At 34.4% G+C, this 24531-nt stretch overlaps 1 long non-coding RNA gene across 2 annotated transcripts in view; it reads right to left on the bottom strand.

Annotated features, from left to right (window-relative positions):
* LOC114486007 (uncharacterized) overlaps positions 1-22768 on the bottom strand; it is a 98898-nt gene extending 76130 nt beyond the window's left edge. Inside the window, exon 1 of one of the 2 annotated variants that reach the window (XR_003679251.2) lies at positions 22682-22768. This is a non-coding gene — a long non-coding RNA (uncharacterized lncRNA). The remainder of the gene's footprint in view (positions 1-22681) is intronic. The other variant, XR_003679250.1, reaches the window with a different exon arrangement.
* Between the last annotated feature and the right edge of the window lie 1763 nt (positions 22769-24531).

Here is a 24531-nt window from a genome sequence, read left to right on the forward strand (position 1 = left end):
ATCCATTTTTTGCCTTGCAAATAATTATATTCTTCTAGAAGTTATATCCTGTCTTCTACCCTTTAGCAATAAAAGAGCACACAGAAAAGAGGAGGAAAGATAAAGCAATATATCAAGCCACATCCTTCATCTGCCTCTGCCTAATTCCTGCCTTTTTCAAGAAAAGATCAACTGCCAGTACTCTTATTATGGCCCTATAAGGAGTTTCTTGGCCTCTAACATCAATCAATCCATTAAGTTTTTTCTTTCATTGAGGATTGAGTCCCAGGGAATGAAACATTGTACGAAATGTTGTAGTAAATAGTAAAAAAGAGGCATAATATCATAATGCTTAGAAGTTTATATTCTCCTATTCTTCTTAGTTCAATATTTATAATAGCTTTGAAAGATTGAGAATGTAATGCCCATTTTAGCTATGAAGCCACTGCAGCTCAGAGAAGTTAAGTAACTTAAGGAAATGAGTCTTCAACCCAGACCTTACTCCAAATCCCATGTTTCTTTCAGTAGACCAGGTTTTCTAATATTGCGCTCAATGAAAATCCTGGGTCTTGAGATGTTAATTAAATGTCTTGTGAAAAGGATTGCTGTGACTGAATGTTTGTGTCCTGCCCCTCCCCACCTCCCGACCCCAAATTCCTATGCTGAAACCTAATCCCTAATTTGATGGTATCTGGAGGTGGGGTCTTTGGAAGGTGATTAGGTCATGAAGGTAGAGCCTTCATGAATGGAATTAAGACCCTTATACAAGAGACTTCTGAGAGGTCCCCTCCCACTTCCACCCAGTAGAAGCAAGAAAATAGTCGAAGATGGCCATCTATGAATGAGGAAGCTGAACCCTCACCAGACACTAAATCTGTGGGTACCTTGATCTTGGACTTTTCATGTTCCAGACCTGTGAGAAATAAATATCTGTTGTTTATAAGCCCTCTAGTCTGTGGTATTTTTGTCACAGCAACCCAAATAGACTAAGACAAGGATGCTTCTTGGAAAAACACTTTATAGACTCAGTTTAACTTTACTTAACAACATTTCCCAAACTTGTTTGGCTATGAAGGCTTTTGCCAAAAACACTTATTAAATTCTTATAGTCCTAGCATTCCATAGAACAAAATGGTGCACTAGTTATTACAGACTTGTTCTTAATTAGAGCTTACAGTCATAACGGTCAGCATATCCTCCTTCATTTCCTTTTAGAAAATTTTTCTCATCTCCTTGCCATCAGCTAAGATCAGGTACTCCCATATTTTCATGATGTGCCTCTTTAATCTAGTCTTTTTTTATTCTTTTTTCTTATTGTCTGCCTAAATTTTATTTCACTAAAGCTACCTCCCTCCTTTGTTCTATATCCCATCCTTTATTTTATGCCCCACGCCCATTTTTGGCTTTCATTAACATACTTTATTTTTTCTGAGATACTGTCTTGCTCCTTTTCTGGAACCTTGCTACTTAAAAGTGTAGTCTGAGAACCAGCAGTATCAGCATTACTTGGGACTTTGTTGGAAATGCAGAATCTAAGGCCCTACTGCACACATAATCAATCAGAATAAACTTTTAGACAGAATTCCTAGGTAATCCCATGAACATGGAAGACTGAGGAAACCCTGTTTTATCATAGTATTTAAGCCCTCCCTTGGCGCTTTAATAACTAGGTCCTCAAAGCAATGAAAAGATTAGTTGTGAAGAGTAGGTCCCATGACGAGGAGTGAATTATATATAGATTATTAAGTATGCATGTTTACACATACTTATATAACTACAATTATTATGTCATTTAGCTACTACACATATTTCAAAATTTCCCATAGAAGTCATGATAAAGTCTAAGCTCCACAGCATAAAAGACCCTCATGATCTATTCCTACTTAGCCTGTCAGCCTCATCTTTACCATCTTTCCCCCAAATTACACCATTATTTGTGTTCTAGCCATACTGAATGACTGGAATTTATTAAACAGTCTGTGTTTTTTCTCTTGTCTTTGGTACTTTGTCCATTCAGCCCTCTCTGTCTGGTATGCTTTGCCTTTCCTCTTCACCTGGCCTATGCCTACTTGTCTTTTAAGGTCCCATCATAGGTGGCAATGCCTCTGAATATCATTACCTGATCCCTACACACCCTTTAGATTCATTTATTTCCTTAATAAGTACTGATTACAAGCCAATCAGGTACCAGCTACCTCTATTATAGCACTCAACATAATGTGTTACAATTGTTTGACTTATTGTCCTTACCAGATCAGGAATTCTTTGAGGACAGAACTATCTTCATTCATACAATAAATGTTAAGTACCTCAACTACATGTTTTATAAATGGTGTCACATACTGAGATGTATACATGAAAGTCCTTCATTAAAGGGATAAGGGAGAGGAACTGATTGATATCCTCACTGTATCCTCTATGGGATATGAGAGTTCATCCTAGTCTTTTTCAGAACAACTTCAATTCAAAATTTTCACTCCTATATCCTCCAAAGTTTCCTAATTTTTAGTTTAAAAATATAGCCACCATAATAATCAAACACAGTATTCTCATCTTGAACAATTAAACAAAGACTTAAATCTGGGTATGTTGTGTTATAGGAAAGATTATACAAGACAGGAGGGACACAGGCTACAGCAAAAAGGAATATGGCTCTGGGGCTAGACTTTCCTGGTACAAATCACCATTCTAATGCTAACCTGTTTGACCTTAGCCAACTTATTTCAACTTTCTAAGACTCCATGTGCTCATCTATAAAGTGAGAATAGTAACAGTACCTCTAACTTATAGAATTATTGAGGGATTAAATGAAAAAATGCACACAGAGCAGTTAGGGCAGGGACTGGAATAAAGTAAATGTTCAGTAAATGTTTACTACTGTTACTATTTATGCATGGGGTTTATATTTGGACTAAGTTTACAAAGCAACATTATACCACCACAAAAAGATATTGCTGCTGGTAGAAAACTTGGGGGTCCTTGCCATATATTGGAGACAATGGTTTATTCTCTTTCCTTCTCCAAGAAAACAAAAGGAAAAAAGAGTCTTTTCTAGTTGTAGTCCACTCAGTTTACACAGACTCCCCAGACCAGCTGAAACAAATTGAAGGCAGCCAACTGCAAGGTTGTAAACAAATTGCCATTACTGCACAAACCATAGGAAATTCCAAAAAATTGTGAGAAAACACATTCAACACTCATTCAACACTCAAGTCCTTGGCTTGGGACAATAACAAAAATGTTCTCAAGGACAGTAGAGACCTTTTCCATTGTTCAACTCAGCATTCCACTTAGGACTTAATGACAGAAGGCATTGCAGTTGTAATTATTCTCCTCTGGGTCCCACCCGGGCCACCCTGCAGCAGATTCTCTGCAGCCCTGCCCAAGCCCTGTAGAAGAGAAAAGGCACAAAGGGGGATGTTTGTGGCCAGACTGTCTCCAATTAGTCAGAATGAGAACAATGATTGGCTTTTCCTCTGGGCCAGCCTGGAAAAAAATCCTACACAGTTGGGTGGGATGGGGAAGAAATTTTTGGCCAATGGATCAAATTCCAACCAACAATCTTCAGGGATCTATATTGACTGTGACCCATTTTACCCAAGCAGTCAGAGCCCCAGAAACTCAGAAGTACGTGGCAATGACACTAGAAAGGTTAGTGTGGCTACTAAACCATGGCTATCAAAGACTAGAGCACTTAAAATTCACCTGTGTGCTTGTTTTAAAACGGCAAGTTCCCATTCCAGGTAAGCTGAGTCAGTAGGCCTGGGATACGGCCCAAGGATCTGAAATTTTGAGAATTATCCCTTCTCTCCCAGAATAATTCTGTTCCAGGTGATCTGCACACCAAAGTTTAAGGGGGTAAAAAATTGCTCTGAATGGATTCTGGGGACTGGCTGCTAAAGAGTCTGATGCCCAGGTCAGATGAAGCTGACATTCCACATCACATGTAATAAAATTATGCTAAGACAGTTATGACTGATAGTTAGCATTGGGTCTAAGAAATAATGACTAAAATTAAAGTCAAATATCAGATTCAAATTCTAGCTCCTATACCTCAGGACTGGAAACATAATTTTCTAAGACTCCTGATCCTCCTAATACAGTGCGGAAAAACATGGTTGTTGTTTTGAGTGAGGCACTGTATGTAAATATGCTTGTAAATTGTAAAGTGCTCAACAAATATTTGTTGTGGTGATTAATATGACTCTCAGAACTAAATGCATTTTTAAAATATTTATTTATTTATTTTTGGCTGCTTTGGGTCTTTGTTGCTGCACACAGGCTTTCTCTAGTTGCGTCGAGTGGGGGCTACTCTTCATTGCAGTGCGCGCGCTTCTCATTGCGGTGGCTTCTCTTCTTGTGGAGCACGGGCTTTAGGCGCATGGGCTTTAGTAGTTGTGGTGTGTGGGCTCAGTAGTTGTGGCTTGCCGGCTCTAGAGTGCAGGCTCAGTAGCTGTGGCGCACGGGCTTAGTTGCTCCGTGGCATGTGGGGTCTTCCCGGACCAGGGCTTGAACCCATGTCCCCTGCATTGGCAGGTGGATTCTTAACCACTGCACCAGCAGGGAAGCCCCAGAACTAAATCCATTTAACAGTGGGATTCTAACAATTCTAAGAACTAAGCCATAGAAATATTTGACTAACAGAGAGAGATTTTAAAGCCACTAATAAATAGATTTTAAAGCAAGTGAGGGGCTATTTAGGGTCTCCAAATCTCAGTATATAGGAGTATATATTACTAATATGTACATATATATTTATGCATATGCACATAAGTATACATACATATGCAGCATATATGACAGGTAGTTCAAGGCCCCAGCTCCTTCAATGACCTTGGCTCACTCATTATTTTCTCAAGTCTTTAAACTTCAGTGAGCACAATCTAATAAAAAACTCGTGTGACAACTTTTCCACTTTGTTTTATAAACCTATCCACTCACTAGTCACTGCTTTAATTCTTTTAAACTGTGGAGAATTTTCTAGCCAGCTCTAAGTCTAGAGAAACACCTGTGTTATCAGGTCTGGCTCAACCCAGAATGCTGTAGGCTCCTGGGAAAATACCTCAGCACCCAGCACTAAGACTGGGATCCACAGGAGCTCCTTCTCTGTGCCTTGATACTTGAGCAAATCCAGACAACATGTGGCTATAGCTTATGTGAGAGAGAAGGAAAAATGGGGATAAAAACTGGGGGCAGAGAAGGAAATAACGTAAAGAAAAGAATTGAGAAAGAAGAGTCCCCAAGAAACTCTAGCCAAATACATTTAATAATTTTTACATCTGGTGGGGAAATAGCCAGAAAAGAACCCCTATGTAGGTGGTGGGTCCTGAGGGAATGTCAAGTTGATGAAGCTATCGTTCACATGCTCCAGGTTTGGCTTCGCTCACCCACCCCCACTCTCACAAGCTGTTCCTTAGATTAGCAAAGGGTCTCCTCTCTGCAAATGTACCTTTAAATATCTAGATCCTCTGTAGCCCCAGCGCCTCAGCCTTCAGGAGAACAGGGGGCTTAAGTCAAATGTCTGCTCAGGGGAAGAAATTCAGAGGAAATGGATACTTAACCTCCACTGTACCCAGTATATCACACCTTCCTCACAGCCCAGAGGAGGCCCCAGAGTCAGGTACGTTGAGTGCTTCCAAGCCAGAGTGCTGGCGATGCTGGAAGTTGGTGACAATACTGTGCATAGACACACAGAGGAAAGCTGGTGGGTTGTAAAGGGAAGTCCAGGGTGGCTTTCACTTTTATTAGTTGTGTGCCCTAAAGCAATTTGCTTTAACCTCTCTCCACCCAGTTTCTTGATCTATCAAGTAAAATGGACAGTATCTGCTCCTACTCTAACAGCATAGGATTGCTGAGAAAATTAAAGTCAAAATTCAGTATGAAATGGTATTTGGCCATGAACTCATGATGTGTTCTCTTCCTCATTCCTACAAAGAACCTAAGAACACATATAACAAAATAAAAATTTAATGACAACACTGAAAACCAGAACTGATTATTAGCTATCCCTCCCTATTCGTCTCTATCAGTTTCTAGTGCAGCATCAGCTACTGCTGGACAATTGGAAGAGAAAACATAGCTGATTTCCTGGCTTCTGCTATTGATCCCCAATACAGCATTTTCTATAGAAAGTAAATAAGATTTCTAAACAATTTATTATGAAATATGTCATGCACACAAGAGTATATATAATGTGTATGTAGAGTTTAAGAATAATAAGCAAACATCCAGTTTAATAAATAGATTTTCACCAATACCTATAGCTTCCTGTGGGTCCCTTCCTGACTATATTCCCCTCCCTTCTCCTGAAAGCCAATCACGATGCTATATTTTATCATTTCCTTGCTTTTCTTTATATCATTACCACAAAGGTATGTGTCCTCAAATAATAAACTGATTAGTTTTGCCTCTTAAACTTCATTTAATGGAATCATCCTAAGTACTCTTTTGTTACTTGCTTTTTATTGTTCAATGTTATGTTCCTGAGATTCATCCATATTGATGCATATAGCCCTTTAAATTTCACCATTGTATAATATCCATTGCATGGATAAAAATAATCTATTTTTTCTTCTATTCATATACATATGGGTTATTTCCAGTATTTTACTATTATAAGCAGTACTGCTATGGATTTGCTTGTACATGTTCTCTGGTACACATTTCAGAGTTTTTCAAGGACTGTCTCCAGGAGTGGAATTGCTGGTCAGGGGGTACACACACATCTTCAAGCTTATCAGATAATGCAAAAGTATCTACCAATGGAGGGATTATACCTATTTATGATTTCACTAATAGTGTATGAGTTCCTTTTGCTTCATATCCATACCAGCAATTAGAATTGTCAGATTTAATAGTTCTAGCTAATCTGTTAGTTTTAATTTGGATTACCCGATTATTAGTGAGGTTGTATACATTCAGATATGACTACTGGTCATTCATATATCTTCTTTTATGAACTACCTGCTTACGTCTTTTGTCTGTTTTTATTTTGGGTTGTTTGTATATTTTATTATTTATCTATTCTGAATGCTAATCCTTTTTCAGTTACATGTTACAAATATCTCTGGTGGGTCTGCAGCTTATCTTTTCATTTTATTTATGGTATTTTTGATGAAAATAATTCTAATTTTAATGTAAAGTTTATCAGATATTTTCCTTTATTGTTTGCATATTTTGAGCCTTGTACAATAAATCTTTCTGTATCCCAAAGTCATAAAAAATTCTACTGGAGTGATTTAAAATATTTTTAAGTTTTGCCTCCCAAAACTTAAACTCTGGGTATTTTTAAAACATTTTTTTTTTATTGCAAAGTGTACTCATATACAGAAGAGTGCATAAACTGTAAACATACAGCTTAATTATCATAGAGTGATCATCTGTGTACACCACCCAGGTTAAGAAATAGAAGGTATGCCAGTCCTCCAGAGTTGCCCCCATAGCTCTTCCAATTACTATTCCCTGACTATCCCACCAAGTATAACTACTATTTTGACTTCTAACCCAGTAGTTTGGTTTTGCCTGTTTTCAAGGTTCATATAATGGAACCTTCTTCATATAATGTAATCTTCTGTGTTTGGTTTCTTTCATTCAATATTATATTTTTCATATTAGTTTATGTTGTTGCATTTAGCAGTAGTTTATTTTCATCGATATGAAATATATGTTAAATGAATTATACTACAATTGATTTATCCACTTTACTTTTGATGGACATCTGCATTGTTTCCAGTTTGAGTTACTACCCATAATAATCATCAATATGAACATTCTTAAACATCTCTCTTGGAAAACATGTGCCATATTTTTGTTGGGTACATACTTAGGAGTAGAATTGTTGGGTAATATTTATAGCTATTTACCAATATTTACAATATTGGTAAATAGCTATAAATATTTACCAATATTTACAGTTTTGGTAAATGTTGTTAGAGTTTTCTGAAATAGTTGTACCAATATACAATTCCATTCACAGTATATGAGGCCTGTGGTTGTGCCACATCCATGCCATCAAATGTTATTGTTAGTCTCTTTAACTTTAGCCATTCTGATGGCTATGTAGCAGTACCCTGTTTCACTTTAATCTGAAAATTTCTGATTATTAGTAAATATGAGCACCTTTTCATATGTTTATTGGTCTGTTGGATATGCTGTTTTGTGAAATGTCTATTCAAGCATCTTGTTCAGTTTTCTATTCAATTATCTGCTTTTCTTATTGATTGAAATTTTTGTATATTGGATACCTATACTGAATATTTATTACAAATTGATACAACTCCTTCGTTAGTTATATACTGGGTTGGCCAAAAGGTCCATTTTGTTTTTTTCTGTTAGATGGCTCTAGTAGCACTTAGTTGTCTTTAACTTCATTTGAAACAATTTTGTTAGGTTGTATTGTGACAGCTGTCATATCATTGTGCATTTAAAAAAACTTATCAAAATTGGTGAATTTTTGTGTAGCCATTTTAATATTGAAGATGGAAGGAAAAAAGCAACATTTTCGGCATATTATGCTTTATTACTTCAAGAAAGGTAAAAACGCAACTGAAAGGCAAAAAGAGATTTGTGCAGTGTATGGAGAAGGTGCTGTGACTGATCAAATGTGTCAAAAGTGGTTTGCAAAGCTTCGTGCTGGAGATTTCTTGCTGGATGATGCTCCACGGTTGGGTAGACCAGTTGAAGTTGATAGCAATCAAATCGAGACAGTCACTGAGAACAATCGACATTATACCACGCAGGAGATAGCCAACATACTCTAAATATCCAAATCAAGCATTGAAAATCATTTGCACCAGCTTGGTAACGTTAATCGCTTTCATGTTTGGGGTCCACATAAGTTAAGTGGAAAAAAACCTTCTTAACTGTATTTCTGCATGCAATTCTCTATTTAAATGTAATGAAAAAGTTCTGTTTTTAAAACAAATTATGATGCATGATGAAAAGTGGATAATGTACAATAATGTGGAATGGAAGAGATTGTGGGGCAAGTGAAATGAACCATCACCAACCACACCAAAGGCCGGTCTTCATCCAAAGAGGTGATGTTGTGTATATGGTGGGATTGGAAGGGTGTCCTCTATTATGAGCTCCTTCCGAAAACCAAACGATTAATTCCAACAAGTACTACTCCCAATTAGACCAACTGAAAGCAGCACTTGAAGTGTTCGGAATTAGTCAACAGAAAACGCATAACCTTCCATCAGGATAATGCAAGACTGCATGTTTCTTTGATGACCAGGCAAAAATTGTTACAGCTTGGCTGGGAAGTTGTGATTCATCAACCGTATTAGACATTGCACCTTTGGATTTCCATTTATTTCGGTCTTTACAAACTTCTCTTAATGGAAAAAATTTCAATTCCCTGGAAGACTGTAAAATGCACCTGGAACAGTTCTTTGCTCAAAAAGATAAAAAGTTTTGGGAAGATGGAATTATGAAGTTGCCTGAAAAATGGCAGAAGGTAGTAGAACAAAATGGTGAATATGCTGTTCAATAAAGTTCTTGGTGAAAATGAAAAATGTCTTTTGTTTTTACTTAAAACCTAAAGGAACTTTTGGCCAACCCAATATGTTGCATATATCTTCTCCCCATCTGTGGCTTGCCTTTTCATTCTCTTAATACTGTGTTTTGATTATCAGACGTTCTTAAATTTAACATTATCCAGTTTAACAATATTTTCCATTACAGTTGGTACTCCTACGTTATTTTCTAATTCTATTTTTTATTATTTTTATTATTTTTATTTTTTTTTATTTTTATTTTTTGTGGTATGCGGGCCTCCCTCTGCCGTGGCCTCTCCCGTTGCGGAGCACAGGCTCCGGACGCGCAGGCTCAGCAGCCATGGCTCACGGGCCCAGCCGCTCCGCGGCATGTGGGATCCTCCCAGACCGGGGCGCAAACCCGGTTCCCCTGCATCGGCAGGCGGACGCGCAACCGCTGCGCCACCAGGGAAGCCCCCTATTTTTAATTTTTTATGTTTAGATTTATAATCCACATAAAACTGATTTTTGTGTAAGAGAGGAGTTATTTTTTTCTGTAATCTGGCTAGATAATTGACCAAGCACCATTTTTTGAAAAGATAATAATTTTTCACTTATTTACAAAACAGAAATAGAGTTACAGATGTAGAAAACAAACTTATGGCTACCAGGGGGCAAGGGGGGTAGGGACAAAATGGGATTTGGGGAATGACATATGCACACTACTATATATAAAACAGATAACTAATAAGGACCTACTCTATAGCACAGGGAACTCTACTCGATACTCTGTAATGACCTATATGGGGAAAGAATTTAAATAAAAAGTTGATATATGTATAACTGATTCACTTTACTGTACAGCAGAAACTAACACAACATTGTAAATCAACTATACTCCAATAAAAATTTTTTTTTAAAAAGGTAATTATTTTTCACGTACAGAGTACCCATAAATGTATGGCTCTGTTTCTTGGCTCTCTATTCTATTTCACTGGTTTATTCGTCTGTCTTTGTATCAAAGCCATGTGTTTTTAATTACTCTAGGTTTATAATTTGTCTTTTACCTGTAGGGCAAATCTGCTGCACCCTCTTGTTCAAATGTGTCTTTACCATTCTTGGCTGTTTGCTATACCATGTAAATTATAGAATCAGTTTGCTAAGTTCCATAAAAACACTGTTGGGATTTTCATCAAATCGCCACTAAATTTGACAAGAATTAACTTCTTACAAGTTATCCTCTCCATGAATTTATTATATTTCTCTCTCTATATATATATATATTTATATATTATAAATGTGAATCTTCTTTAATAACTTTCAATATAATTTTTTCCATATAGGATTTTCACACCTACCAAAAGTACCTTATATTTGCAGTTGTTGTTTTAAAGGGTATACCATATAGAAATGCAGATAACTTTATCTTATATTTGACACTCATTTTTTTCTCCTAACATATTTAGGTTATATTTTGTTTTCTATATAAACAGTTATATTACCTGCTACCACTAACACTTTTGTGTCTTTCCACCCCACTTCTTATGTTTTCATTCTTTTTCTTACATTTTTTTCTGTATCTGTGGAAAAGAATCATATAATTTTTCTTGCTTATCTTGAGGTGGATTAATCAATAGATTTTTTTTTTCCCCCAATTCTGAACTAAACTGAATTCTGGAATATTCACTACTCAATCATAGGGTATCTTCTTCCATGCACTGCTAAGTTCAGTTGCTTATATTTTATTTAGGATTTTGTCATACATGTTCATGAGTGATTTTGACCTGTACTATTTCTCATTTTTTAAACTGTTCTTGTCTGGTTTTGATATCACAATTATACTAGACCATAATGGTTTCCTTTTTTTCCTCCCTATGACCTAGAAGATGTTTTGTAGTGTTTGTATTTTCTAATCCATGGATATTTGGTAAAAGTTACCTACAAAATTTGGGCCTGTATTTTCATCATAGGATGTTAGTATTTAATTTCTTCAATGGTTATAGAACTATTCAGTTTTTCTCTTTCTTATTGAATACAGTTAATACTTTATATTTCTTCTAGGAATTAAATATTTCATAAGTTTTCAAATGTGTTAAAGTTAATCATAATTTTGTTTTACCTTTTCATCTCTGCTACAACTGAAGTTAGAGCATACTCTTTCAAAGTCTGACGTTTGTGCCTTCTCTTTTTATCCCAGATTTTAACAAGATTATTTCTTTCCTTCTACTTGACAAGTGTATTCTCTTGTTATTTTTTTCTCACTTAAGTTGTATGTATGGTACATCAATTTTCTGGCTTTCTTCTCTTCCAATATAAGTAGGCAAATCTATAAATTATCTTTTAAGCGCTGCCTGAGCTATATCCCACACATTTTTACATATGCTGCTTTTCTCAGCGTGCAGTTATAAGAATTTCCGTTATGATTTCTTTTTGATTTATTAGGGGATCTAGAAGTGTGTTTTAAAAATTCTAATCTGAAAACAACCTAAAGGTCCTCCCACTGAGAAATTTAAAAATAAATGAAAAAAAATTTTAAATCAAATTTTAAAACTATCTTCAAATATATAAAATACACACAAAAAAATCAGTTGTATTCCTTCATACTCATTAACAATGAACAACCTGAAAAGGAAATTAAGAAAATAATTCCATTTACAATAGCATCAAAAAAGAATAAAATACTTTGGAATAAGTTTAACTCAGGAGATGATGTATACATTGAAAACTATGAAACATTGCTGAAAGAAATTAAAGACAACACAAATAAATGGAAAAATACCTGTGTTCACGGGATTGGAAGACTTAATATTGTTAAAATGTTAATACTACACAAAGCAATCCAGATTTAATGTAATCACTATCAAAATCCCAGCTGCATTTTTAGCAAAAAAAAAAAAAAAAAGAAGAAAAAATCATCCTAAAATTCACTTGGAATCTCAAGGGACCTGTATATCCAGAAGATTCTTGAAAAAGAACAGAGTTAGAAGTCTCACACTTCCCAATTTTAACACATATCATAAAACTATAAAAATCAAAACAGTGTAATACTGGCATGAAGACAAACATAGACAAATGGAATAGATCAGAGAGCCCAGAAATAAATTCTTGTATATATAGTCAAATGATTCTTGACAAGGGTGTCAGGACCATTCAGTGGGGAAAGGACAATCTCTTCAAAACCTGTTTTGGGAAAATAAATACCCACATGCAAAATTATGAAGTTGGATCCTTATCTTACACCATATACAAAAATGGATCAAAGACCTAAGAGCTATAACTATAAAACTCAGATGAAAACATACGGGAAAAGCTGTATGACACTGAATTTGGCAATGATTTATTGGATATGATACCGAAAGCACAGATAACAAAAGTAAAAATAAATTAGACTACATTGAAATGAAAAACTTGTGTGCAACATGCACAATTGTGCAATGACACAATCAACAGAGTGAAAATGCAACCAACAGAATGGGAAAAAATATTTGCGAAATATACATATATAGGGTTAGGGTTTGCAAGCTATATATATATATATCCCAGAATACATTAAAAAACACCTACGACTCAACAACAACCAAAATATACCCTATTTAAGACATGCACAAAGGACTTAAATAGACATTTCACTAAAGATACACAAATGGCCAACAGGCATATGAAAATATGTTCCACATCACTAACCATTAGAGAGATGTAAATGAAAACCACAATGCAATATCACCTTACATCCATCAGGATAGCTACTATCAAAAACAAAAACCAAAAAACAGAAAATAGCCAGTAAGGATGTGGAGAAATTGGAACCTTTGTGCCCTGTTGGTAGGAATGTAAAATGCTGCAGCTGTTATGGAAAATATATGGCAGTTCCTCAAAAAATTAAAAATAAAATTACCATGTTACCCCACAATTTCATTTCTTAGTATACATCCAAAATAATTGAAAGTGGTATTCCTAAGAGATATTCGTACACTTCTGTTCATAGCAGCATTATTCATAAAGCCAAGAAGTGGAAGAAACCCAAGTATCCATGGACAGATGAATGAATAAACAACGTGGTACATACATGCAATGGAATATTAAGAAGGAAGGAAATTCTGACATGTGCTACAACATGTATGAACTTTGAGGATATTATACTAAGTGAAAAAAGCCAGTCACAAAATAACAAACACTGATTCTACTTATAGAAAGTATCTAAAGTAGTCAAATTCATAAAAACAGAAAGTAAAATGGTGGTTTCCAGGAGCTCTGGGGAAGGAGAAATGGGTAGTTGTTTAATTGGTATAGTTTGTTTTGCATGATGAAAAAGTTCAGGAGATTGGCTGCACAGCAATGTGAATATACTTAGCACAGAACTGTACACTCAAAAGTGGTAAGATGGAATATTTTATGTATCTTACTGCAATTTAAAAACCTAAAGTTGTTCTCTAACTTAAAATTTTTATGGTTTAAGGTTAAGCTAATAAAATGTGTGATGGGCCCAAATGTAAAACAACACAAAAACTAGAACTGAGATATCATTTCTCACCTATAATATTGTGAAAAATGAAAAAAGCATGATAAAACATTCTGCCTGCAGGGCTTTGGGGAAATAGGCATAGTCATACATTGTTGACAGGAATCCAAATTGGCATAAACCTTTTTGGTGAGAAATCTACAAATAACTAACACAACTAGGTATGTGTTTACCTTTTGACTAAACTTCACCTCTAGAAATTTACCTTAAAGTGCCCCCAACAACAATATGAAAATAAAGGTGCACATTACAGCTTTGTTTGTAATTGCAAAATGTTAGATACTCTAAATCCCCAAACATAGGTGAGTAGAATAAACTATGGCATATCTACATATTATATATTGTAATTTATACATGCAATGTTTTACTTATATATACATGTGCACGTATATTCTCCTAGGTATAAGATTTAAGATTCCTGGGTCTAGTATATGGACATTTCACTGGTTTATTTTTTTCTGTTTGTTGTCATGTCAGTGTCCAAATTTTCACTGCTATCAGTACTATATAGATGTGCTAGACTTACTAGTATTAAGTATTATAACAATAGTTTGAAAAATCTAGTTTCATATATATAAAATGACACCATTAGGTTGCTTTAATTTGCACTGCTTTAGTTAATGTAAAGGATAAGCAATTTTTATATTTATTTACTATTTGTTGCTCATCTGTGGATTTTTCAAACTCTAAAGAAAGAGTCATCAAAAAATATGACTTCAACAAGTCACTCACATATCTCTCATCAAAATGATCACTTTAGAAGAATTATTGATTATATGATTATTAATGAATACTGGCATAGCCAGCATATTTGATACCTTGAGTGAATCCTTTTTTGACACTCCCTCCTCTATATGACAAATTTTTCAGTAATAGTCATTAAATAAATAAACAGTAATGGTCAATAAAAGCAAGAGAGATATTGTTCAGATATCTCCCAGACCTTAGAATTTAATATCTACCAGGTTTAAAGCCTGTTACAAGATTAGATGTTTATTTTTTTGTCCCAATATCCAGAGTCTACAACCAAAAATAATTATTTCAATTTGAAAAAAACTGGCACTTTTCTTTTCAGTGTTTGGTAAGGATTTATAAAATCATGAAGTTGTCAAGTGTTGACTGCTTCCTTTGCTCTTTTGTCCTTTTCTTTGAACTGCAGAGAAAGGTTCATATTTATTCTGAAAAGATTCACTTCCCTTCTTAACTGAATTAATTCTCTTCATCTGGAAACAGTATTGACCAAGCAGAAATATCAAAATAGATTAAAATATCATTTACTGTCTCTTCATCATCAAAATCTTGGCTTTACTAGTGCCATTTTCTTCTCCATTAAAAATAAAATCCTGTCAGTGTTGACGCTTACTAACATTTCCTTTCTCTTTCTCATTGTCAATGCTTATAGAAAATGATTCATTGTTGTCTTTCATCCCTGTGTCATCTGAATCTTGTGTTGTTTCTAGTATCCATGCTTTGGATGTGCCACCTTGCACTCTTCACAATTTTCATAAAGTCTATGCAATGTTGAAGGCATTACATATTTCAAAATAGATCCAGACATTGCTGAAATTGCCTCCTTTGCTTTTTAATTTTATTTTCGTTGTTGAGTTCCGCTGGATTGTTGCCCTTTCATGTTGGTATGGGTTTTGACTTCAAATTACTTTATAAAATTCAGAAAAAAATTATTAAGCAGTTGCTGTTTTTAGAACAATGTTCCAAATGACTGAAAGGTGCTTCAAATTCCTGTAGGACAAAAGTGTAGAACTGAATAGCTTTTATATCAACCCAGCAGTTTTAACTTTGATGCTTTTTATCAAAATCTTATGTAAAATATTTTATGGAAATAATTGTCTAATAATTAACAAGTGAAATTTAATACAACCAAAATATCGGCAAAAGAGTCAATTTATACAATGAGTAAATTGTACCACTAGAGTAATATTTTATTTTCTTGATTTGTTCCTCAGCTTAAAACCAATAGTTAACAATTTAAAGGAGAACATATTTCAATTTTTAAAATGTTTTCCAAGATCATTAAAAAAATTAACATATGAAGTAAAGTTTGTACTTTGGAAAGAAAAATGTAACACCTCACAGTTTTCACTCTGTTCCACTATTTAAATTTTAAACAAATAATAACTCCATGTGGTCATATAGAATGACAAAATTGAAGTAATTATATTCTGTTTCTTCATTTTTACAATCACAATGCTATTATAGCTTATTTCAAATCTACAGTTTAAATGTAGGAATGTATTGCACTACAAGGATTGTAGATGAAACTATACACAAAGTACACTCAAATTATTCAAATTTTATTAAGTTATGCTTGGAACAAATGCATATACCTGAGTCTGACTGTGTTGAGGGCTAAGCATACAACTGGGAGTACTCCATATTAACTTCTTTACGGAATACAATATTTATTAAAAATTAAGTTTAAATATGTGCTAAGTAGAAGCTTAAATATGTATTATCAGAAGCTTAAATATGTATTATTAAAAATCAACATTAACCATAAGATTTGTTTAGAACTTGGACCAACAAGGAATTCTGGGAGAAGTATTTTATCACGGATGTTCTTTAAAATTGCTAGCACATGGTGATAATAAAAAGCAGACAAACTTTGAATAAGTTTTATTTCATTTACAAATTATCTTCAAAATAATGTCTCCCTTACTGGTTGTACCCAGGGTGGATTGCTCCCCAAGCCCCATCCCATGTATGCCACTATTAATGAATAATATATGAATCATTTATTGAACTCAATTCTCTATTTCTTCAAATATTATTTTCTGCAACATCAAACTCAACGTTGAAAAGTTCAAAGCATTTCATCTAAGATAGGAACAAGGCAAAGATATCCATTGTCACCACTTGTATTCAACATAGTTTTGGAAGTCCTAGCCACAGCAAACAAAGAAGAAAGAGAATTAAAAGGAATACAAATTGGAAAAGAAGTAAAACTGTCACTGTTTGCAGATGATGTGATACTATACATAGAAAATCTGAAAGATGCTACCAGAAAACTACTAGAGCTCATTGATGAATTCAGTAAAGTTGCAGGATACCAAATTAATACACAGAAATCTCTTGCATTCCTATAAATACACTTACAATGAAAGATCAAAAAGACAAATTAAGGAAACAATCCCATTTACCATCGCATCAAAAAGAATAAAATACCTAGGAATAAACCTACCTAAGGAGGCAAAATACATGTACTTTGAAAACAATGTAAGAAGCTGATGAAAGAAATCACTGATGAAAGATGACACAAACAGATGGAAAAATATACCATGTTCTTGAATTGGAAGAATCAATATTGTCAAAATGACAATACTACCTAAGGTTATCTACAGATTCAATGTAATCCCTATCAAATTACCAATGTCATCTTCTGCAGATCTAGAACAAAAAAAAAAATCTTAAAATTTCTATGGAAACACAAAAGACCCTGATAACCAAAGCAATCCTGAGAAAGAAAAATAGAGCTGGAGGAATCAGACTCTCTGACTTCAGATTATACTATAAAGCTACAGTCATCAAAACAGTATGGTACTGGCACAAAAACAGACTTATAGATCGATGGAACAGGATAGAAAGCCCAGGAAATAAACCCACACACCCGTGGTCAATTAATCTAGGACAAAGGAGGCAAGAATATAGAATGAAGAAAAGACAGTCTCTTCAATAAGTGGTACTGCGAAAACTGGACAGCTACATGTAAAAGAATGAAATTAGAACATTCTCTAACATCATACACAAAAATAAACTCAAAATGGGTTAAAGACCTAAATGTAAGACCAGATACTATAAAACTCTAAGAGGTAAACATAGGCAGAACACACTTTGACATAAATCGCAGCAATATCTTTTTGGATCCACCTCCTAGAGTAATGAAAATAGAAACAAAAATAAACAAATGGGACCTAATGAAACTTAAAAGCTTTTGCACAGCAAAGGAAACCATAAACAAAATGAAAAGACAACCCACAGAATAGGAGAAAATATTTGCCAATGATGCAACAGACAAGGGATTAATATCCAAAATATACAAACAGCTCATGCAGCTCAATAGGAAAAAAACAAACAACCCAATAAAAAAAAATGGGCAGAAGATCTAAATCAGTATTTCTCCAAAGAAGACATACAGATGGCCAATGGGCATAGGAAAAGATGCTCAACATCCCTAATCATTAGAGAAATGCAAATCAAAACTACAATGAGGTATCACCTCACAACAGTCAGAATGGTCATCATCAAAATGTCCACAAACAATAAATGCTGGAGAGGGTGCAGCCAAAAAGGGAACCCTCCTACACTGTTGGTGAGGATGTAAATTGGTACCACCACTATGGAGAACAGTATCGAGGTTCTTTAAAAAACTAAAAATAGAGCTACCATATGATCCAGCAATCCCACTCCTGGGCATATATCTGGAGAAAACCATACTTCAAAAAAATACATGCACCCCAATCTTCACTGTAGCACTATTTACAATAGTCAAGACATGGAAGCAACCTAAATGTCCACTGACAGATGAATGGATAAAGAATACACTGTACATATATACAATGGAATATTACTCAGCCATAAAAAGGAATGAAATAATGTCATTTGCAGCAACATGGATGGATCTAGAGATTATCATACTAAGTCAGACAAAGACGAATATATGATATCATTTACATGTGGAATCTTAAAAACTGATATAAATGAACTTATTTAACAAAACAGAAGCAGACTCACAAACTTAGAAAACAAACTTAGGGTTACCAAAGGGGAAAGGTGAGGGGAGCGAATAAATTAAGATGTTGGGATTAACATATACAGACTACTATATATAAAATAAACAATCAGCAAGGATCTATACTCAATACTCTATAATAACCTATATGGGAAATGAATCTGAAAAAGGATAGATATCTGTATACATGTAACTAAATCACTTTGTTGTACACTTGAAACTAACACAACATTGTACATCAAATATACTCCAATACAAAATTTTAAAAATAAATAAAAAAGAGGGATTATTATCCCTGTTTTATAGGATTGCTTAGAGGATCTCAGGTAATATTTTTAAAAGAGAACAAAACAATAAAAAATACTTAAGCAGAACTCCTAGGATTTAAACCTAGGAGGCTCCAGATACTATATACCCTCATAGGAAATATACTATGTTACTGAGCAAAAGATGGCACTCAATTTGATGGTTACTAGTAATACTTTTACAATGTCTACCTACTGAATTTATCATGAATGCATTTCTTATTTTACTAAAAAGATTTTTAGCTCTTTGAGAACAAGGACACTGTCTTTTTTTCCTTCTATAGTATGTGTTTGCACAGGAGGCACTTAACATACATGTGCTGAATAAGTGAATAAATGATTAAATCTGTTACAGAGAGATTATTTACCTGATCTTAAAATCACTATGTTTACCTCTCACCCACACCCTTGGAAAAAAATCTGAATATCCATACAGTGCCTGATTCTAGTTCAGATACAAATTCCCCCAAGAAACTGAACTTCAGTATTGTTATTGACTGTACACTCTTGGAGATATGATTCTTAAGCACTATACAGGGTTTCAAATTCCCTGGCGCCTTTCTCATCAGAGTCTGTGTTTAGTAGCTTCCTGTGGCTGCTGAGGAGAAGTTGAAACCCCTATCCTGATTACAACAAGCAGAGATTCAGAGGGAAAATAAAGTTCTGACGCCCACAACAAATTCAAGACTCTGGATGTGACTGAAGCATAAACTGCTGAGCCAACAAGCAATATGTGCAGTAAAAACTTGTTGCAAACTGACTGTTGAAGATTTTTTTTCTCACATTCAGGAACATCTAGGGCTGGCTGACTATGGCCTAATTGGACCAGCAGTGTAAAAGGATTTCTGTGTAATATTTAGGATTTTCAGTGACTTAGGCATTGAGGCTGGATATTTTGTTTCTTAAAAACGTTTCCTTTACCTTAACATACCTGTCCCACTAATCCTGTCATCTCTTCTTTTCACCCAGAAAAATCTCTCAGTTCTGGACATCATCAGGCTATGTCTCACTCACTAAAGACAGACTTCCTTCTGTCTTTATTTGGGGATATCCTTTTGCTGCCTACTGGGACCAAACTATAAATTCAGGGCCACAGGCCCAATCCTTTAAATGGGAAGTTAGAATAGTAAGAATCCTGTTTCTTCTCTTAGTCTTGGAATGGAATCAAGACCCACAGTTACCTTGTCAACCTTTGCTCCAAGAGCCAGCGCAGTTTTCCACACTGTGCATTATATAAATGTATCAAACATATTTTCTAAAATTGTGGTGTATTATCAGGCAGTTATCTATATTTTCATGAAAATACCTATAACAATGTTTTTTGCCTTTCAAGATTTAAATACCATTTTCAAATAATAAAATACAAAGATCTTGAGTATTACAGGTATAATAAAGTTTTTTCTTTTATATATGTATATATTTTAATCAACTTTGAGGTATACTTAACATAAAATACAATTCAACAATTTAAAATGTACATTTCAATGATTTTTGACAAACGTATATAATCATCTAACCATCACAACAATCATGAAACAGAATATTTCCATTACCTCAAAGAGTTCTGTCATGCCCTTTTGCACTCAAACCCCTCCCTGTCAATCCTGGCATCTGAAAACCACTAATATATTTTCTGACACTATATTTTTGCCTTTTGTAGAAATACATATAAATGGAATCAAATGGGTAGTCTTTTGTATCTGACTTATTTCACTTAGTATAATGATTTTGGTATTTATCCACAATGTTTTTTGTATCAATAGTGCACTCCTTGGGACTCTCCTCTGTGTGTATGAATGACTATTTGTTTATCCATCAACTAGGCAATAGACATTTGAGTTGTTTCAAAGTTTTGACTGTTATGAATAATACTGCACTGACTACATAAATATAAGCCTTTGTGTGAACATACATTTTAATTTTCTCTTGGGCAAATAACTAAGGGTAAGACTGAGGTTCATATGGTAGGTGAATGTTTAACTTTTTGAAAAACCATCAAATTGTTTTCCAAAGTGACTGTACAATTCTGTAATCCCTCCAGAAACATACAAGAGTTCAGGCTGCTCCACCATATCCTCACAACATTACAACATTTGGTACTGCCTGTCTTGTTAAACTTAATTCATTATAGTGGATGTGCAGTATGTCACAGTGATTTTAATTTGCATTTCCTTAATAATGATAATAAATATCTTTACATGTGCTTATATGCCATGTAAAGATATTTACATGGCATATAATATTTACCAAATTCTCTACCAAATCATATATCTTCTTTGCTAAGTGTCTATTCAAATCTCTCTTGCCCGTTTTTTAATTGGTTTGCCTTATTTAGCTGTAAGAATTCTTTATATATTCCAGATACAAGCTACTTATAAGTTCTTTGTTTTGCAAATATTTTCTCCCTCTCTGTGGCTTGCCTTTTCATTTTATTCACAGTATCTTTCGGAGAGCAAAGGTTTTGAATTTTGAAGAAATCCAGCTCATCAATTTTTTTCTTTTATGGTTAGTGCTTTTGTATCCTATTTAAGAAATCTTTACCTTACCAAAGGTCACATAGATTTTCCTCTTCTAGAGGAAAATCTTCTCTTCTATGTTCTCTTCTAGAAGTGTTATAGTTTTAGCTGTTACATTTAGATCACTGATCCACTTCTGAGCTAATTATTTTATATATGGTACAAGGTAATGATCTAAGTTCATGTTTCTACATCTGGATATCCAGTTGTTCCAACAATAATCTGGGCAGCACAGGAAATTTCTCTGCCATTCATTGAGCTGGCACATCTTCTCCAACGAGATCTGAACTCCAGCCCTGAGGAATGATTCCCCCCTCAAAGTTTATCCTTACTTAGGAAGTTTCCCTTAGCTCTTAGGGTACTATTTAGCTCCCTGTACATCATATATTTACTCTTCTCTTACGGCCTAATATTTCTTTATACTAAACCAAAGCAGTAGCCTGAAATCAACCAGGAATTACACCTAATTTTGTTGTACTGTTTTTTTTCCCCTTGTGAATTGACCTTTTTACCATTATGAAATATTCCTCTTTATCTCTAATAATACTATTTGTCTTTAAGTCCATTTTGTATAATATGAACATAGGCAGGCCATATTCTTTATGTGTACTGGTTGCATGCTACATCTTCAACTGCATTACTTTCAACTGTGTCATCCTTAAAGTGTCTTACTTATAAAAAACATATATTTGGTTTACTTTCCAATCCAGTTATCAATATGGTTAGTTTTAGGCTGCCATATTGCTATTTGTTTTCTATTTATGACATTTATTGATTGTTATGGTTATTCCTTTTCTCTTCTTTTCAATCTTTTCTCTCCTTTTCAATATTCTATGGATTGGTGATTTTTTGGTATTTAGTATCTCCTCCACCAACTTGTTAACTATACCTATTTATTTTTTTAAGTGATTTCACTAGGGTTTTAATCTATGACAATTTACTACTAATTAATATCAAATCACTTCATGTATAATCTAAGATCCTTATCCTTCTCTCATTACTTTTACTATTGTTATTATATATTTTACTTCTAAATGTGCGGTAAATCCCCAATACATTGTTATTATTTTTGCTTTAATAAGACAATACTCTTTTGAGAAATTAGGAAATGAAAAAAATATGTCTTCTATATTTACCCACATATTTTCCATCCTCAGTACTATCTGTAGATCTGAATTTCCATGTTGTATCATTTTTCTTCACTCCGAGAAGCTTCCATTAATGATTCTAATAGTGCAGGTCTCCTGGAAATGAAATCCCTCCACTGTTTAACCAAAAATGTTTTTATTTCACTCTAATTTTGAGGAATAGTTTCACTGGAATTGAAATTCTGGGTTGACTCTTTTTTCCAGTACCTTAAAGATCTCATTCCATTATCTTATAGCTTCCATCATTTCTCATGAGAAGTTATTTGTAAGTCTTTTTGCTCTTCTGTTATATTTGTCTTTTCTCTGTTTGTTCTTAAGATCCTCTCTTTATCATTGGTTTTCAGCAATTTTATTATGTGTGCCTGTCTGTATGTCTGTTTATACTGCTTGGGGTTCACTGAGCATCTTTGATCTGTAAGCTTATAGTTTTGACAAATTTGGAAAAAATTATATTAATTTTTTTAATATTCTTTTCCTGTGTCAATCTATCTCTCTTCTCCTTCTGGTTCTCTAATTACAGATATGTTTAAGGTATTTAATTATTTCCCACAAGTCACTAAAGGCTCTGTTCATTGTTTCTACTTGTCAGCCTTTTTTTTTTTCTGTATACTTTGGTTTGTCTAGTTTCCAATGTGATGTCTTCAAACCCACTAATATTTTCTTCTGTAGTATCTAATGTGATAATATGCCCATTCAGCAAGTCTTTCAGTTTAGATATTGTTTTTACAGTTCTAAAATTCCCATTTGGTTCCTTTTGTTAATCCCCATGTCTCTGTTGAGATTCCTATTTGTTTCCTATTTATGATCAAAATTTTCCTTTAAATCCATGCACTTATTCATGATATATATTTAATCTTTGTGTGTACTTCCATCGATTCTTTTTTTTTTCTTTTTCTCTTTCTTCTAGAGAGTGCTAGTTTCAACTCTATTTGTGGAAGTCTAAGAAGTGGCTACATCAGACAGGGATAGCTCATCTCCATAAGACATGTACCAAATACTCTTCCAAATTTCCTGGGGTGGAGGGCACCTATATCTCCTACTTTTCTGGGGAAAGGGATGTAAGCTTAGATTACCACCCAGACCCTGATGCCCTCTCAGAAAGCTCCTCAGGCCTAAACTTTGCTCCATGATAATGAGCTACAGAAACAACCATTAGTATTATTATCCATCATTACACTTGACAAGAATAGGCTCACTCTTGTCAAGTACTTAAAAATTAGATCTGAAATCCTCCCAATGGCCTTGAAAAAGGGGTATCATTATCCTTATTTCTTAGAAAACTATCTCAGGCTCACAGAAGTTCCAAACATGCATGTCTGTCTTCAAATATCATGCATTTGGCATTAGGCACACTGCCTCTTGTCTCTGGATAGTGTGTCTATGAATGTTCACTGAAGACCCACTATATGGTCCTGATGTAATGCATGATCAGTACCTTTTATAAGCTAGGGTCTCCCTGGATCAGATGTGTAACATTGATTTCTGTTGGATTTGCCAGGTATCTGGTGTAAGCCACTCAATTGTTATATATATTTTTCTGATCCCATTTATGATAATAATGTCTGCCCTCAAGTCCCATTTCTTATTTATCCAGAAATTATACTGAAAGAAGGGCTTGATTCACAAGGCTCTCCACTTCTACATGGCACCCTTACAATCAGAAAAACAAAACAAAACAAAACTCCCTGAAAGTTTTATATATAATTCTAGAAATAAATGCAGAGATCAAGATACCACCTCTAATTTAGGAGAATGAAAGCTACCCAAGATACATTTGGTCTCTGATGTCAACAACTCTTTCCACACACTTCCACACAGCCAAGTAGCCACTTTAATCT

The sequence above is a fragment of the Physeter macrocephalus genome, chromosome 4, assembly GCF_002837175.3.
Source record: "Physeter macrocephalus isolate SW-GA chromosome 4, ASM283717v5, whole genome shotgun sequence".
Classification (NCBI taxonomy): domain Eukaryota; kingdom Metazoa; phylum Chordata; class Mammalia; order Artiodactyla; family Physeteridae; genus Physeter; species Physeter macrocephalus.